General features: G+C 36.5%; 1 protein-coding gene across 13 annotated transcripts in view; it reads left to right on the top strand.

Moving 5' to 3' along the window:
- Gtdc1 (glycosyltransferase like domain containing 1) overlaps positions 1-14,812 on the top strand; it is a 409,253-nt gene that overhangs the window by 72,057 nt on the left and 322,384 nt on the right. The window lies entirely within an intron of this gene.

The raw sequence follows: 14,812 nt of genomic DNA, 5'->3' as shown, positions 1-14,812 counted from the left end.
GGAAAAGCAAAGGAGAAAAATATCTGGAAAAATATTTTACAGGACATGAGCAATGGTTTTGAATTATAAAGAGAAGCAGAACAATGGCATTGAAAATTTAAAAACCCAAGTTTATAATAAGCTTGATTTTATCTCATAATTATTAATAATAAAACACTCTATAGTATCTGGCAAACTTTGTTAAGGGATTATGCTAGTTAGTTTTTGTCAACTTGACATAAACCTAGACATATCCTGGAAGAGGAAATCTCAGTTGAGGAATTGCCTCCATCAGATTGTCTTATAGGCAAATGTGTATGGGCTTTTTCTTGATTAATGATTAATGGGGGAGCACTCACACCCCTGGTTAGGTGGTCCTGGCTTGCATAAGAAACCAAGCTGAACAAGGCATAAGGAGGACCCTAAGGAGGATGCTTAAATATCATTCAGAGTGGCAAACAGGATAAACAGCTGAAGCAGTAGAAGAGAGAGAACAGGACTAGAGCCTACCATAGGTGTCCCCTGAAAGGCTCACCCAAAAGGGGATTGGAGCAGATGCTGAAACTTACAGCTAAACTTCAGGTAGAACACATGAAGTCATATGGAAGGGGGGATAGAAGGACACGGAGGGGCCAGGAGCTCTACCAGGAGACCGACAAAGCTAAAAAAATCTGAGCCTAGCAGGACCTAAAGACTGATATACCAATTAAGGACCATGCATGGAGAAGATCTAGACCCCCTGCTCAGATATTGTCCATAGGCAACTTAGTCTCCATGTGGGTTCTTGAGTAAAAGGAACAGAGGCTGCCTCTGTCATGAACTCCCTTGCCTGCTCTTTGATCACTTCCCCTTGGCGATGCAGCCTTGCCAGGCCACAGAGGAAGAGGATCCAGACAGTCCTGATGAGACTTGATCAGCTAGGGTCAGATGACAAGAAAGGAGAACTCCTCCTTTCAGTGGACTAGAAGAAGGAAATAAGGGGAAGAGGGAGGGAGGATGAACCCAGAAGTAGGTAAGGGAGGGGTCTCCAATCAGGATATAAAATAAATAAATTGTAAAAAAAAACAGAAAACAAAATACAAACAAAAACCAATAACAGAGTAAATTAATAAGTAATGTTCCTTCATTAGTCTTGGTTTCAGTTCTTGCCTACAGGATCTGCTTCAGGTTTCCACCCTGATTTCTCTTCATGATGGACCAGAAGTGTAAGGTGAACTAAACCCCTTCCTCTCTGTGTTGTTTTAGTAATGGTCTTTATCACAGCAATAGAAAGCAACTAGAACAGTGTTCAGTTTAATGTATGTATAAAGTTTCCCTCACATTCTTTGCCTCTTACTAGATGATTAGCAAATGGTAATTGCTATTTTGCTAGGAGGAGATGGTGAACTTTAGAGAACAAAGGATCATACAGTTAGTGAACTGTGGAGACTGCATTGAGACAGCAAAGTCCGTCGTATTCCATACTGGTATTTTTCAAACAGTATACTTCACAATTGCTTGAAAGGCTTTTTAAAACACTGGGCTCCAATCCAAAGTTTTTAGTTCTTTGAGAGTTTCAGGGAAGGTGGGAACTGAGAAATTGATGTAACAAGTTCTCAGTTGCTATTGGTGTCTAGATACTACCACTTTGAGAAAGAGTACCAATATTCTGCTATATGTTTCTTAAACTTTAGGTACACGTAAGAAAATCATCAGGTGAACATCTAAAAAGTACTTACCAGGCAAGTCCTATGGGGCTGAATGTATTAAACAGGGTTTCTTGTCATTCAATTTTAAATTTGCCTAGTGATTCCAATGTAGGAAACAATAACATATATTAAGCTAGGCTCTTGCTATTTAAATTCAGTACTAGGTCTAACAGCTGATTCCCCCCCCCCTTTTTTTTAAATTCTGCCATGCCTTAAAATAATCATTCTAGAGGGGCTGGAGAGATGGCTCAGTGGTTCAGAGTGCTGTCGGTTCTTCCAAGGGACCTGGGTTCAACTCCCAGCACCCATATGGCAGCTCACAACTGTCCATAAGCAGTTCCAGGTGGTCTGACACCTTAACACCAATGAACATAAAATAAAATTAAATAAATTATTTAAAAAATCATTCTATGATGGAATTCTTGTTCTATCTGTTTAATTATTAAATGTGTATTGTTTACGTTTATATATCTTCAATTTCAGTTGGGGTGTCTTGGATGCATTCCTCAGTCTCTAGGGCGGATTTTTATGTCCTCCTTGACAGAAAGAACTATATCACAGTGGTAGACTTAAAACAGTTTGAGTAAATGAAGAAACAAACCTATTGACATTTTAAAGAAAACAACCACATTAGCAACTTACTGCAGTTTTAAAGTTCTGGCTATGATTTTGTTCTTTTTTTTCTCAGAGGTAATTGAAATTTTGTTTTGTTTTGTTTTGTTTTAAGGCTGCCAGGTATTGATTAGATCACATAATGTTTGTGTATATCTAAGGGGAAATAAATGAAAATTATTGGATTGATTGACTAAAGAAGTCATGTTGTTTGTTGTTTTATTTAGTCAATAAATAGATACATACCAATACATGCAGTCATTTACTGTCTAAGAGTTTACATAGCACAATATAATTTCTTTAACCTTTAAGAAATGACATTATAAGTCCCCATTCAGATGATTAAGGTTATCATTGCCTATTACCACCCTACCTACAAACTGTTAATTCTTCTCTGTCATGCTGAGCTTTACTAAAATTCTGACATATGCTTTTATTAACGGTTTAGAATTTACCAATTTAAAAACCTTGTTTTCACTCTATCATCTTTAATTTATGTAGGCCTATTACAATATTTTGGAAAAAAAAGTAACTGTTTCTTAAAAAAAAAACTGTAATGCATTTTAAACTCTTAGAGGTGTGCAACTGCTTTTGATCCTTGATTTGTTCCTTTAGAATGCAAATTTTAGGTTTACAAAGATCTTGTGCTTTTATTTAAAAAATATGCCCAGAAGCTAGATTGGTAGCCTATTTACCTTAGTGTGAAATGAATAATTGTCAGAAGATCATGAATTGGGTGCCAAAAGATGAAGTTGTAGAGTTGTGAAAGATTGGGGAAAAGTGATTGTACCTTATTTCATTTGGCTATCACATAACTGAAAAAGAAAAAAAAAAAAAAGCAATGAAAAATAGTAATACAATGCAAATTCATGAAAAGAAGCCATTGTTTTCTGTGGATATTATGAAAGCTTATACTTGTGAAAAATGTAAAGAAAAGGACTTACTGCATTCTTAACTTGTACCCTGACAACAGAGAATAAGAGCTCTTCTCTCTCCACATCCTCTTCAACATTTGTTGTCAGATTTGTTGATGATAGCCATTCTGACTGGGGTGAGGTGGTGTTTCAAGGTAGTTTCAGTTTGCATTTTCCTGATAACTACAGATACAGAACACTTTTAAAAATAGTTATTTGCCATTTGTGCTTCTTTGTTTGAAAACTGTCCAGTTCATTAACCCATTTGTTGATTGGCAGTTTTATTATTTGGTATTATTTGGTATTTAATTTGTGTAATTCTTTGAAAATTCTGCATATTAGTTCCATAAGGGTAGCTGGTTAAGAGTTCTCCTTTTCTGTGGACTATCTGTTTGCTCTGCTAATTGTTTCCCTGTTGTAAACCCACTTTTTACTCTCACTGGGTTAATTCCTGTGCTGTTCGTGCGTGCTATTCGCACATTCTTGCCTACTCCAGTGTCTTGAAGAGTATACCCTTTGCTTTCTTACGTTTTTCATTTACTTTCAATTTGATTTTTATGCAAGGGTGAATGGTGAATCTAAGTTCATTATTCTACAGATAGAAATCCAGTTTTGTCAGTACCATTTGTTGGATAGGCTGTTTGTGTGTGTGTGTGTGTGTGTGTGTATATATATATATATATATATATATATATATATATATATATGCATTAGTGTGAAAGTATCAGAAACCTTGGAATGAGCATTACTGATAGTTATGAGCTGCCATGTGGGTGCTGGGAATTGAACTCCGGTCCTTTGGAAGAGCATATACAGTACTCTCAACCACTGAGCCATCTCTCTAGACCTTTTTAGGATAGGCTGTTTTCTACTGTTTGTTTTTGCTTCCATTGTACAAGATGAAGTGATCATAGCTTTGCTGTTTTATTTCTGGCTCTTCTTTTCCATTCTATTGGTATTTATTGGAATTATTATTATTGTTGTTGTTATTACTATATTTTAATTTGTTTTCACTTTGTAGCCTTGGCTGTCCTAGACTCACTTTGTAGACTAGGCTGGTCTCAACTCATAGAGATCCATCTGCCTCTGCTTTCCCAGGTGTTGGGATTACACCACCATGCCTGGCTTGGAATTATTTTTAAATGGAATTTTTTTCTGATTTTTTTTCTCCGAGAATACCTATTATTAAAAAATGAAGGATATTGTTTATTTCCTCTAATATTGATTTTGTATCTTGCAACTTTGCTCTAAATGTTTATTAGGTCCAGAGTTTTCTAGTAGACTCAGTAGGGTCTTTAAGTTTTAAAAAATATTTATTTTTAATAAGTATTTTATGTTGTGTCTATGTGTTTTAAGTAAGTACAGGTGCTCTCAGAGGTCAGGGACATCAGATCCTTGAAGAGCTAGTCTTATGGGCTTATGTAAGCCTCCACATGTGGATGCTGGGAATCGAACTCAGGTCTTTTGGAAGAACAGCAGTGCATTCACTCACTCAGCCATCTCTCTAGGCCTCTATAGTATCTTTTTAGTAAAGAATCATGAGGTTTGGAAATTTGGATATTCTGACTTCTTCATTTTCCTTTTATTTAAAATCACTTTTTTGTCTTTCTCTTGCTTAATTGCTATAGCTAAGACTTCAAGCAGCCCAGTAGGAGGAAAAGTGTTCCAAAAGCAGGCCACAGAGTCAGAGACAGCACTGCTTCCACTGTTAGGAGTCCCACAAGAATACCCAGCTGCACAACTATAACATATGTAGATAGGGCCTAAGTCAGTTCCTTGCAGTTTTCCTGGTAGTTGGTTCAGACTCTGTGAGCACCTGTGAGCCCAGGTTAGTTGATTCTGTGGGTTTTCTTGTGGTGTTCTTGATCTCCTGGCTTCTACAATCCTTCCTCTCCCTTGTCAACAGTATTTGTTTGGCTGTGGGTCTCTGCATCTGTTTCCATCAGTTGCTGGATGAAGCCTCCCTGATGATAACTGGGCTAGGCACCAATCTATGAGTATAGCAGAATATGGTTAGGAATAATTTCATTAATTTTTTTTTTTCATGTCATGCTTGGTTCTTTCCTAGGTCTCTGGGCTATCTAGTCTTTGGTTCCTGGCCCTCCAGACAGTTTCAGTGGTGGGTTCCCTCTCATGGAATGGGTCTCAGGATGGATTAGTCATTGCTTAGCCACTTCCACAGTTTCTGGGCTACCTTTATCCCAGCTCATCACTGTTGGCAGGACAAACTGGAGATTGAAGGTTTTGTGGCTGAGTTAGTGTTCCAGTCCCTCTACTGAAAGTCTTGGGTGATTATAGGAGTTAGCTGATTTAGGTTCCATGTACCCCATACTAGGAATTTCTTGCTAGGATCACCCTCATAGATTCCTGGGAGTTTCCATTGCACTAGATTTTTAGCTCTTCCCAGATATGTCCCTTCCTTCCAGCGTCTGTCCTAGTACTCTCTCTCTAACCTCCCCTTACCTGATCCCTACTGTTCACATCCCCAGTCCCTCATGTTTTTATTAACAATGATGTTGATTTTAACATTTAAAAATAATTGATACAACATGTACTTGGTGGTGCATACCTTTAATCCTGTTACTCAGGAGGCAGAGGTAGGCAGATTTGAGGCTAACCTGGTGTATAGAGCTAGTTCTAAGATAGCCAGGGCTACCTAGGGAAACAATGTCTTGAAAATCAAACAAAATAAAACAAAAAAACATATACAGAAAAACCCCAAAAAGCAAGCAAGCGAGCAAACAAACAAAAACGAAACCAAATAAACCACCACCAGCAGCAGCAACAAAATCTCAAAATAAAACTTCCAATCCCCCCAAACAAAACAATAATAATAACAACAACAAACTTTGTACAAAACCAAAGAAAGGAAGATTTGTTTCAGCTCAAGGTATCAGGGTTTTAGTGTATTATGGCAAGCAGCTCAAGGTGGGAGGATCATGTGGTGACAATTATTCATATCACAATATACATGAGATGTAAAGAATGAGGCCGGTGGAATATAACCTTCAAAGGCCTGTATCCCAGGTAGTTCCCATCTCTTAAAGGTTCCATTGTCTTCCCTGAAAAATGTCACCAGCTAAAGAACAAACATTTAAAACGTAAACCTGGACAAACACCTCAGTGCAAACTACGACAGAAGTCTTGGACCTGTTTGGTTAACTGTGTTTTGCAATCACTAACTTTGACTTCTGAATTGATTTATTTTTATTAAATAATTAAAAATATGTAATATAGTTTTGTATTGACAGCTATACTGTCAATAGACAGTACATGTGTCATTTGAATGTCTTTAATACTTAGATGCTATGGTGCTAAACTTTTGCAGGTACGTTTTGAGAGAAGAGCTTCTTATATAGCCCAGTTTGCCTTTTAACTATGGATCCTCCTGCCTCACCTTCCCAAGTGCTGAGATTACATATATGTGCCACTATACCTGACCTTGATTCTTTTCTGATGGCTGGACATCAGGGCTTGCTAGTATACAGTACTCTTTATCCATGTTCATAGACATGATTAAATAAATTTCTATAATTTACTATTTAGCACTATTTTACTTTTTATTTTTGGACTTCAGGTTTATTTATTTGAAGAGTTCTATTAATTTGGTTGAAATTTCATAATCAAGGCTGAGCATGAGGACTTTATTTCTTATATTCTTACCTGTTTGCTCTACAAACATACAACTACAATGTTTTTTTGTGTATATCCTTCTGCAGATATATATGAATTATTTTATTGTCTAAGTACTATATGTATGTATATATCAGATTATATATTACCTTGTGAACACTGTTTTTTGATGATTTTACTTATGTTTTATTAGTATATATCATTGTATAGATAATACAAATAATTGTTTTATTATCACATTTTAATACACATATTGTGCTGTCTAGTTTTATGTCATCTCAATGCAAGACAGAATCATTTGGGAACAGGGAACCTCAAGAGATAGTGTCCCCACCAGATTGCTCTGTGGGCTAGATAGTGCATTTTCTTAATTGATAGTTGATATGGAGGGCCTAGCGCACTGTGAATGGCAACACCCTTGAGCTCATGGTTCTGGGTGTTTTGAGAAAGCAGGCTGAGAAAGCCTTGGGTAGCAAACCAGTTAGCAACACTCCTTCATGATCTCTGCTTCAGTTTCTGCTTCCAGGTTTCTTCCCTGAGTTCCTGCCTTGATTTCCCTCAGTTGTAGACTGTTTACTTGGAAGTGTAAGCTGAAATAAAAACTTTTCCACTCCAAGCTGCGTTTGGTCATGGTATCATTGTAATCAAAATCCCAACACACACAAAGTTTATGTTGATGGTGTTCAGCCCATTCCTTGTCCTCTTCCTATGCCTGCTGATCCTCCTCCTCTTCTCAATGATCCCATCCTCTAAAAGCATACCTTCTTGTCTTTGACAAACTGCATATAAAAATACAGGGCATATAGTCTGGCTACTCACAATGAATTATTCCCACACTTTTTTTTTTTTTTTAAAGGAAATTACTTCAAGAACTGACTCCCTACTCCCTAGCTCCCATGCTACATTTTTGTTTGTTTCTTTGTTTTTGATATTGGACATCAGTTAGCCCAGGCTGGCCTAAAATTTGCTATGTAACTGTGAATGACTTTGAACTCCTGATCTTTCTGTTTCTTTCCAAGTGTTGGAATTACAAGTGTGCCCTTGAAACTTTATGAAACAAAAGTATATGTAGATCTTCAAAAGGTTCCATAGATACGAACACCCAGGGGGCATGTATGTTTCTGAGGATGTTTCCTCTGAAGAGTTGGGCGCTAAGAAGCCACCTGTGCATTTTCATTCACTGTTTTCCTCCAGATTCTTCTCTACTCACATAGTATTGCTTCTAAATGTAACATTTCTATAGTTTTTATATTTGTATTTATGCTCTACTAGAAACTTTATAATATGACCTGTTTTCTTTCAGTCTTATTTTGGGTTAGTTTAAGAAAATTGGAAGTAGTAGAGAATTCCAGTTCTTTTGTATAGCCAAGAAAAAGTAGTGATAGAGAAGTTGTTTGTAGGCAGGTTGCCTGATTCTGCCACCCTTTTCCATTTGTACTGAGAATATTACCACGCCAAATTATTTAGCTTATATTTACATCAGCCTCTTTGTGAAACTAATGTTGCTCAAGAGATCAAATATTAGTTCTTTGCAATTTTATGAACTAGTTATGAATAAATTCCTTTTAATTGGATATGATTTTGTATTTCAACATTCTAAGTTTTGAGTATATTTGTATTAATTTAACTTGGAGTCTCATCCATCTGTGCTGATTAAGGGCCCTGCCATTGGATTATATCTCCAGAGTTTTGTTTTTGTTTTTTGACACAGAGTTATGTAATAGGCTGAGTGTCCTGAAACTCACAGTCATTTTCCATCTGTGTCCTGTGTCCTGGGATTAGGCATGTGAAACATTCCCTGTGATGGCAGCTCCTCCTCTTCTTCATTGTTCAATAGTGATTTTACACGCTGTCAAGATATAATAATAAAACTGTCAAGATCAAGCAGACTGCAGTATAGAAAACTATCATTTGTCTCTTAGTTTTAGTTTATTATTTAGGAGTATTATATTTTTTTAATTTTATGTCTAGAGTAGTATCATTCTATAAAATTACAACATAAGCAACATAATTACAAAATTTAATAGACATTAAAAAATAAAAAGAATGAATTTAATTAATCTTCCTAATATGTTATTTAACCCAAAATATGTGCATTACTTCAGCATATAATCATTATAAAATGATTAAAACTTCTTATTTTCTTAATTTTTGCATTGTCTTTGAAATCCATGTGTACTTTCTTCTTACTATACTTCTCAGTCCTGAGTAGCCACATTCCATGTGCTTGGTAGGCACATGTAACTAGTGGTATTGCACAGCACAGCTATTGGGGTACTTTTAAATTAAGGAGGTTTTATGATACTTTGAAATAACTGGTAAAAAGAGGTATAAGAAATACAAATAGGTTCATATTATGGAAATATATGGGGGAAACTCTGGGATTTTTGAGCGATCAGTGGATAAAAATCTTAGAATTGAAGTTTTGACATCAGGCACAGATTCAAGCCATAACCTGCAAGGTAAAACCTTAGGGAATTCCTAGAAAACATGCCCAGTGTAATGGGCAGAAAAATATCAGCTAGAGGAGAGCTTCAGGGTTGTTGTCGTCTGAAAACCAATGGAAGGGACTTTCACAGAGACATGATGAGTAGAAAGTAGCCATCGCCTAGTAGAGTGAGAAATGAAAATAAGGCAAATTGGTTGGTCTTTTGCCAAACTTAATAGTAGCTATTTAGTAAAGTGATAGCTAATAAAATTAAGTGGTAGTAATTTGAGCATTGAATATAAGTTAAAATAAAGACAATAAACATATATTATCATTTTACAAAGCTTGATAAGGATAATTGGTAGGTTTTAAAGAAGTGTACTATTGATTAAAGGAAAGGAAACTGGAGAGGTAAAGCTTGAAGATAAAGGAAAAAAGTGATGGAGAAAGTTCTCAGAGAAGGCATCAATGCATAGAATTCTGCACATAAATAGAGGAATTAATTGTGGAAAAGAAGATGTCAACCGTGATATAAAAGAGAAGGTGTTAATGAACAGGGAAATTTTTTGTCCCTGTGTATTATTAGTTTCATGAAGAAAGTTGTCTGCAGTGCAGACAACTATAACAAGGTGAGCATGCTGGAATATGTTATATTGTTGACTTTGTAGAATCTGGGAAAATATAAGCAAGAGAATCATGGAATACTTTCTTAATAGCAAACCTGCCACTTGCTACTTTGAATTTATATGATCCTTTGGAGAATTTCAATATGGTTCTGTCACAAGAACAAAATGCCTTCCTGATAAGATTTGATCTTATAGTTGGCTACCACCTTAATTTGCTTATTTCTGCTTTGTAAATTAGATATAGATTTGGTTGAACTTGAATTTACTTAGAATTTGGAAAAATAGCTTTTAATTTCAAGCCACTAGAGTTTTAGACTCTCCAGGGCTGCAGTTAAGGTGTCAGCTCTAGAGATAATTACCTCAAGGATTGACTGTTCTGGGTGATCTTGGAACATAGTTCATTCACATGGGTCTTAATTGTTTATTTGGGTTGATTGAAAGGTCATATGGACCATGCTAAGGGCTGCTTAAATGTATTATGTGATAGCTGAGATTAGTCAAAATTCATGATCCAGTGGTGGGTGGCAGAGGTTGTTGCAGTGTCTTTTGTGCAGACATGGTCACTTCTACTACACCATTGATTACTCAGACCAACTCTCATATTCAGGAGGGTACTACACAAAGATACCTGTTCCCTTTGGGAGCAGGCTTCCATACTCCCTCTTTCTGTGCCCACTGGAAATGACCATGTTTGTCTGTAGGAACAAAACCATTTTTTTAAAAATTGAATTGAGATTGACAAGAATTTGGACAAAATGTATTTTTTAAATTAAAAGTACACATTTCATCTAGTTCTTTGAAAAAAACTAACAAATGCTGTTAATTACTTGTTATTATCTGAGGGTTGAGTATGTGTCATAAAATCATGACTTAAAATTGTATTTTGAATTATGTGAACATTGAGATCATGATACTTCGTCTTCTGGAATACCTATTTTGTTTTTGAAAGTGCAGATTTCTGACCAACTTCCCCATAGTTACTTCTTGGTTTCAATTTTCTAAGACCATGAGTGACTGGGAATTTTGTTGAAGATCTCTAAGGTGTATGAGATAAAAATATAGGCTATTCTCTTATGTCCTGATGACATCATGTTAGTTTCTTTCATATTATGCATCACAAATTGAAATGATCTTTCTGATGACAATTTTGTTTTCCTTTATTCTTTCATTGCTCTCATAAGTTAATTTTTTATTTCAGGGGAGGCTTTGCCTTTTCCACTGTTGAGTTTTAAATGCCAGCTGTAATCTATAGTAAATGACCAGTAGGTGAATGCCAAAATGTATTTTAGTTTTAGAGAATATACCATTTTTTTTTTTTTTTTTAGAAATTCTCCGGAAAACATTTACTACATAATTATTAGTTAAGTAACGATTAATTAAGCTATGGGCCTCATCTTTTGTTATTTCATTCTTTTCCATTTTTTTTTAATTTTTCATCAATTACACTTTATTCATTCTGCATCCCCCCATAAGCCCCTCCCTCCTCCCCTCCCGATCCCACCCTCCCTCCTCCTTCTGCATGCATGCCACTCCCCAAGTCCACTGATAGGGGAGGTTCTCCTCTCCTTTCTGATCTTAGTCTATCAGTTCACATCAAAAGTGGCTGCATTGTCCTCTACTATGGCCTGGTAAGGCTGCTCCCCCCCAGGGGGAGGTGATCAAAGAGCAGGCCAATCAGATTATGTCAGAGGCAGTCCCTCTTCACATTACTATGTAACCCAACTGAACTGCCCTGGGCTACATCTGTGCAGGGGTTCTGGGTTATCTCTATGAATAGTCTTTGGTTGGAGTATGAGTCTCTGGGAAGTTCCCTGTGTTCAAATTTTCTTGTTCTGTTGCTCTCCTTGTGGAGACCCTGTCCTCTCCAGCTCTTACTATTTCCCAGTTCTTACCTAAAATTCCATTCACTTTGCCCAACAGTTGCCCATCAGGCTCAGCATCTGCTTTGATAGTCTATAGGTCAGAGGCTTTCAGAGGCCCTCTGTGGTAGGTTCCTAGGTTGTTTCCTGTTTTCTTCTTCTTCTGATGTCCATCCTCTTTGCCTTTCCAGATGGGGATTGGACATTTTAGTTAGGGTCCTCTCTCTTGCTTAGTTTCTTTAGATGTACAGGTTTTAGTGGGTTTGTCCTATGTTGTATGTCTATATGAGTGAGTATATACCATGTGTGTCTTTTTGCTTCTGGGACAACTCACTCAGGATGATCCTTTCCAGATCCCACCATTTACCTGCAAATTTCATGATTTCCTTATTTTTCATTGCTGAGTAATAATCCATTGTGTAGATATACCACAATTTCTGCATCTATTCTTCAGTTGAGGGGCATCTGGGCTGTTTCCAGCTTCTGGCTATTACAAATAAAGCTGCTACAAACATGGTTGAGCAAATGTCCTTATTGTGTACTTGAGCCTCTTTTGGATATATGCCCAGGAGTGGTATGGCTGGGTCTTGAGGAAGCGCTATTCCTAGTTATCTGAGAAAGGGCCAGATTGATTTCCAGAGTGGTTGTACAAGTTTACATTCCCACCAGCAGTGGAGAAGGGTTCCCCTTTCTCCACAACCTCTCCAGCATGTGTTGTCCCTTGAGTTTTTGATCTTGGCCATTCTCATGGGTGTAAGTTGAAATCTCAGGGTTGTTTTGGTTTGCATTTCCCTAATGACTAGTTAGGTTGAGCATTTCTTTAAGTGCTTCTCTGTCATTCGGTATTCCTCTACAGAGAATTCTCTGTTTAGCTCTGTTCCCCATTTTTTAAAGTGGATTACTTGGTTTGCTGCTTTTCAGCTTCTTTAGTTCTTTATATATACTGGATATGAGTCCTCTGTCAGATAAAGGGTTGGTGAAGATTTTTTCCCAATCTGTAGGCGGTCGCTTTGTTTTGATGACAGTGTCCTTTGCTTTGGAGAAGCTCTTCAGTTTCATGAGGTCCCATTTATTGATTGTTGCTCTTAGAGCCTGTGCTGTTGGTGTTCTGTTCAGGAAGTTTTCTCCTGTACTAATGAGTTCTAGGGTATTTCCCATTTTTTTAAGCCGATTTAATGTGTTTGGTTTTATGTTGAGGTCTTTGATCCACTTGGACTTCAGTTTTGTGCAGGGTGATAAGTATGGATCTATTTTCATTTTTCTACATGTAGACATCCAGTTGGACCAGCACCATTTGTTGAAGATGCTATCTTTTTTCCATTGAATGGTTTTGGCGTCTTTGTCAAAGATCATGTGTCCATAAGTGTGTGGGTTTATTTTTGGGTCCTCTGTTCGGTTCCATTGATCCACCATTCTGTTTCTATGCCAGTACCATGCAGTTTTTAAAACTGTTGCTCTATAGTACAACTTAAGATCAGGAATGGAGATACCTCCAGAAGATCTTTTATTGTAGAGGATTGTTTTAGCAATTCTGGGTTTCTTGTTATTCCATATGAAGTTGAGAATTTTTCTTTCCAGGTCTGTAAAGAATTGTGTTGGTAATTTGATGGGCATTGCATTGATTCTGTAGATTGTTTTTGGTAAGATGGCCATTTTTACTATGTTAATCTTGCCAAGCCATGAGCATGGGAGATCTTTCCATCTTCTCATATCTTCTTCTAATTCTTTCTTCAGAGATTTGAATTTTTTTTCATACAAGTCTTTGACTTCCTTGGTTAGGGTTACTCCGAGGTACCTTATGTCATTTGTGGCTATTGTGAAGGGTGTTGTTTCCCTAATTTCTTTCTCAGCCCTTTTGTCTTTGGAGAATATACCATTTTTTAAAAATTGAATTGAGATTGACAAGAATTTGGATAAAATGCATTTTTTTTAATTAAAAGTGCACATTACTTTCATCTGGTTCTTTAAAATACAGAAATGTTGTCAGTTATTTGTTATTGTCTGAAGGTTTTGTATGTATCACAAAATTTTGATGTGCATGTATATCATTGAAACAAGCTTTCTAGAAAGTATATGTTTCCCCCCTATTTTATTTCTGTCTTTTAAGCCTTCCTTCCTCTTCCCTTTCTTTCATTTCTTCCCCCCTTCCTCCCTTCCTGCCTCATATCCCAGTTCAGAAATTTCTGAGGCTATAAATTCTTTACTGTTTTATTCAAAGTATATGCTTCAAAGTTTCTCCAGCCTGATTTTTTTTTTAAACACAGGTTATTCTGAACTTGCTTACTATTTCAGATTATTCTTTTAAAAGATGTGTTTAGCTAATCTTATAATTTTGTGGTGTGCAAACTGTTTACAAATTATTGCTTTGATTGCCCTTCAAATTATATGATTGTGTCATATAATCTTTCTTGGGTGAGTTACTATGTTACTATGCCTCTGTCAGTATTGATATACCTAAGTATCTTGGCTAAAATATAGTCACAACAGAAACAGTTATGGTGCCTACTCTTGGGTATATGATAACATTTTAATTCCTTTTAGGACTGTGTATGGCATATAAGGGAATAAAGAGTCATCTTGCAGTGATGACTTATGTCTCCCAGAGACTACTGTTGTTAAGGTATCTACCCTGTATCAGCAAGTCTCTGTGCACTCCTGTGTTTTCACTTGTTACAAACCCCAAACTTGAACTGATTACCCATTTACCTTCTCCTTTACCTCTTGGCTTTTCAGTTCTAAGCAGAAGTTCTTGACAGTCTTCCATTTTTTATTTTATTTTTTAATTATGAAACTACTCATCATTTTGACAAACCTGATTTTTTCTATAGAGAGCTATCCATTTAACACAATTTATATGTTCAGGAGTGCATAAGCTTCAATCAAGCTTAGTTGAACTGGAAGATCCTTGGAGAGACTGAATAAGTAATTTCTTATTAATTAAAAATAACTAAAAACTCACTAAGCATTTGCCATCTTAAGAGTATCCAGGAACTGGATTTATCTTGTGTTCATGAGTTCTTGTCCATGCCAGCACTCAGAATTTACATTGGGTTTAATTTGAAGGCAACAGTCT

The sequence above is a fragment of the Meriones unguiculatus genome, chromosome 8, assembly GCF_030254825.1.
Source record: "Meriones unguiculatus strain TT.TT164.6M chromosome 8, Bangor_MerUng_6.1, whole genome shotgun sequence".
Lineage (NCBI taxonomy): Eukaryota > Metazoa > Chordata > Mammalia > Rodentia > Muridae > Meriones > Meriones unguiculatus.
This window is presented reverse-complemented; position numbering and strand designations above follow the sequence as displayed.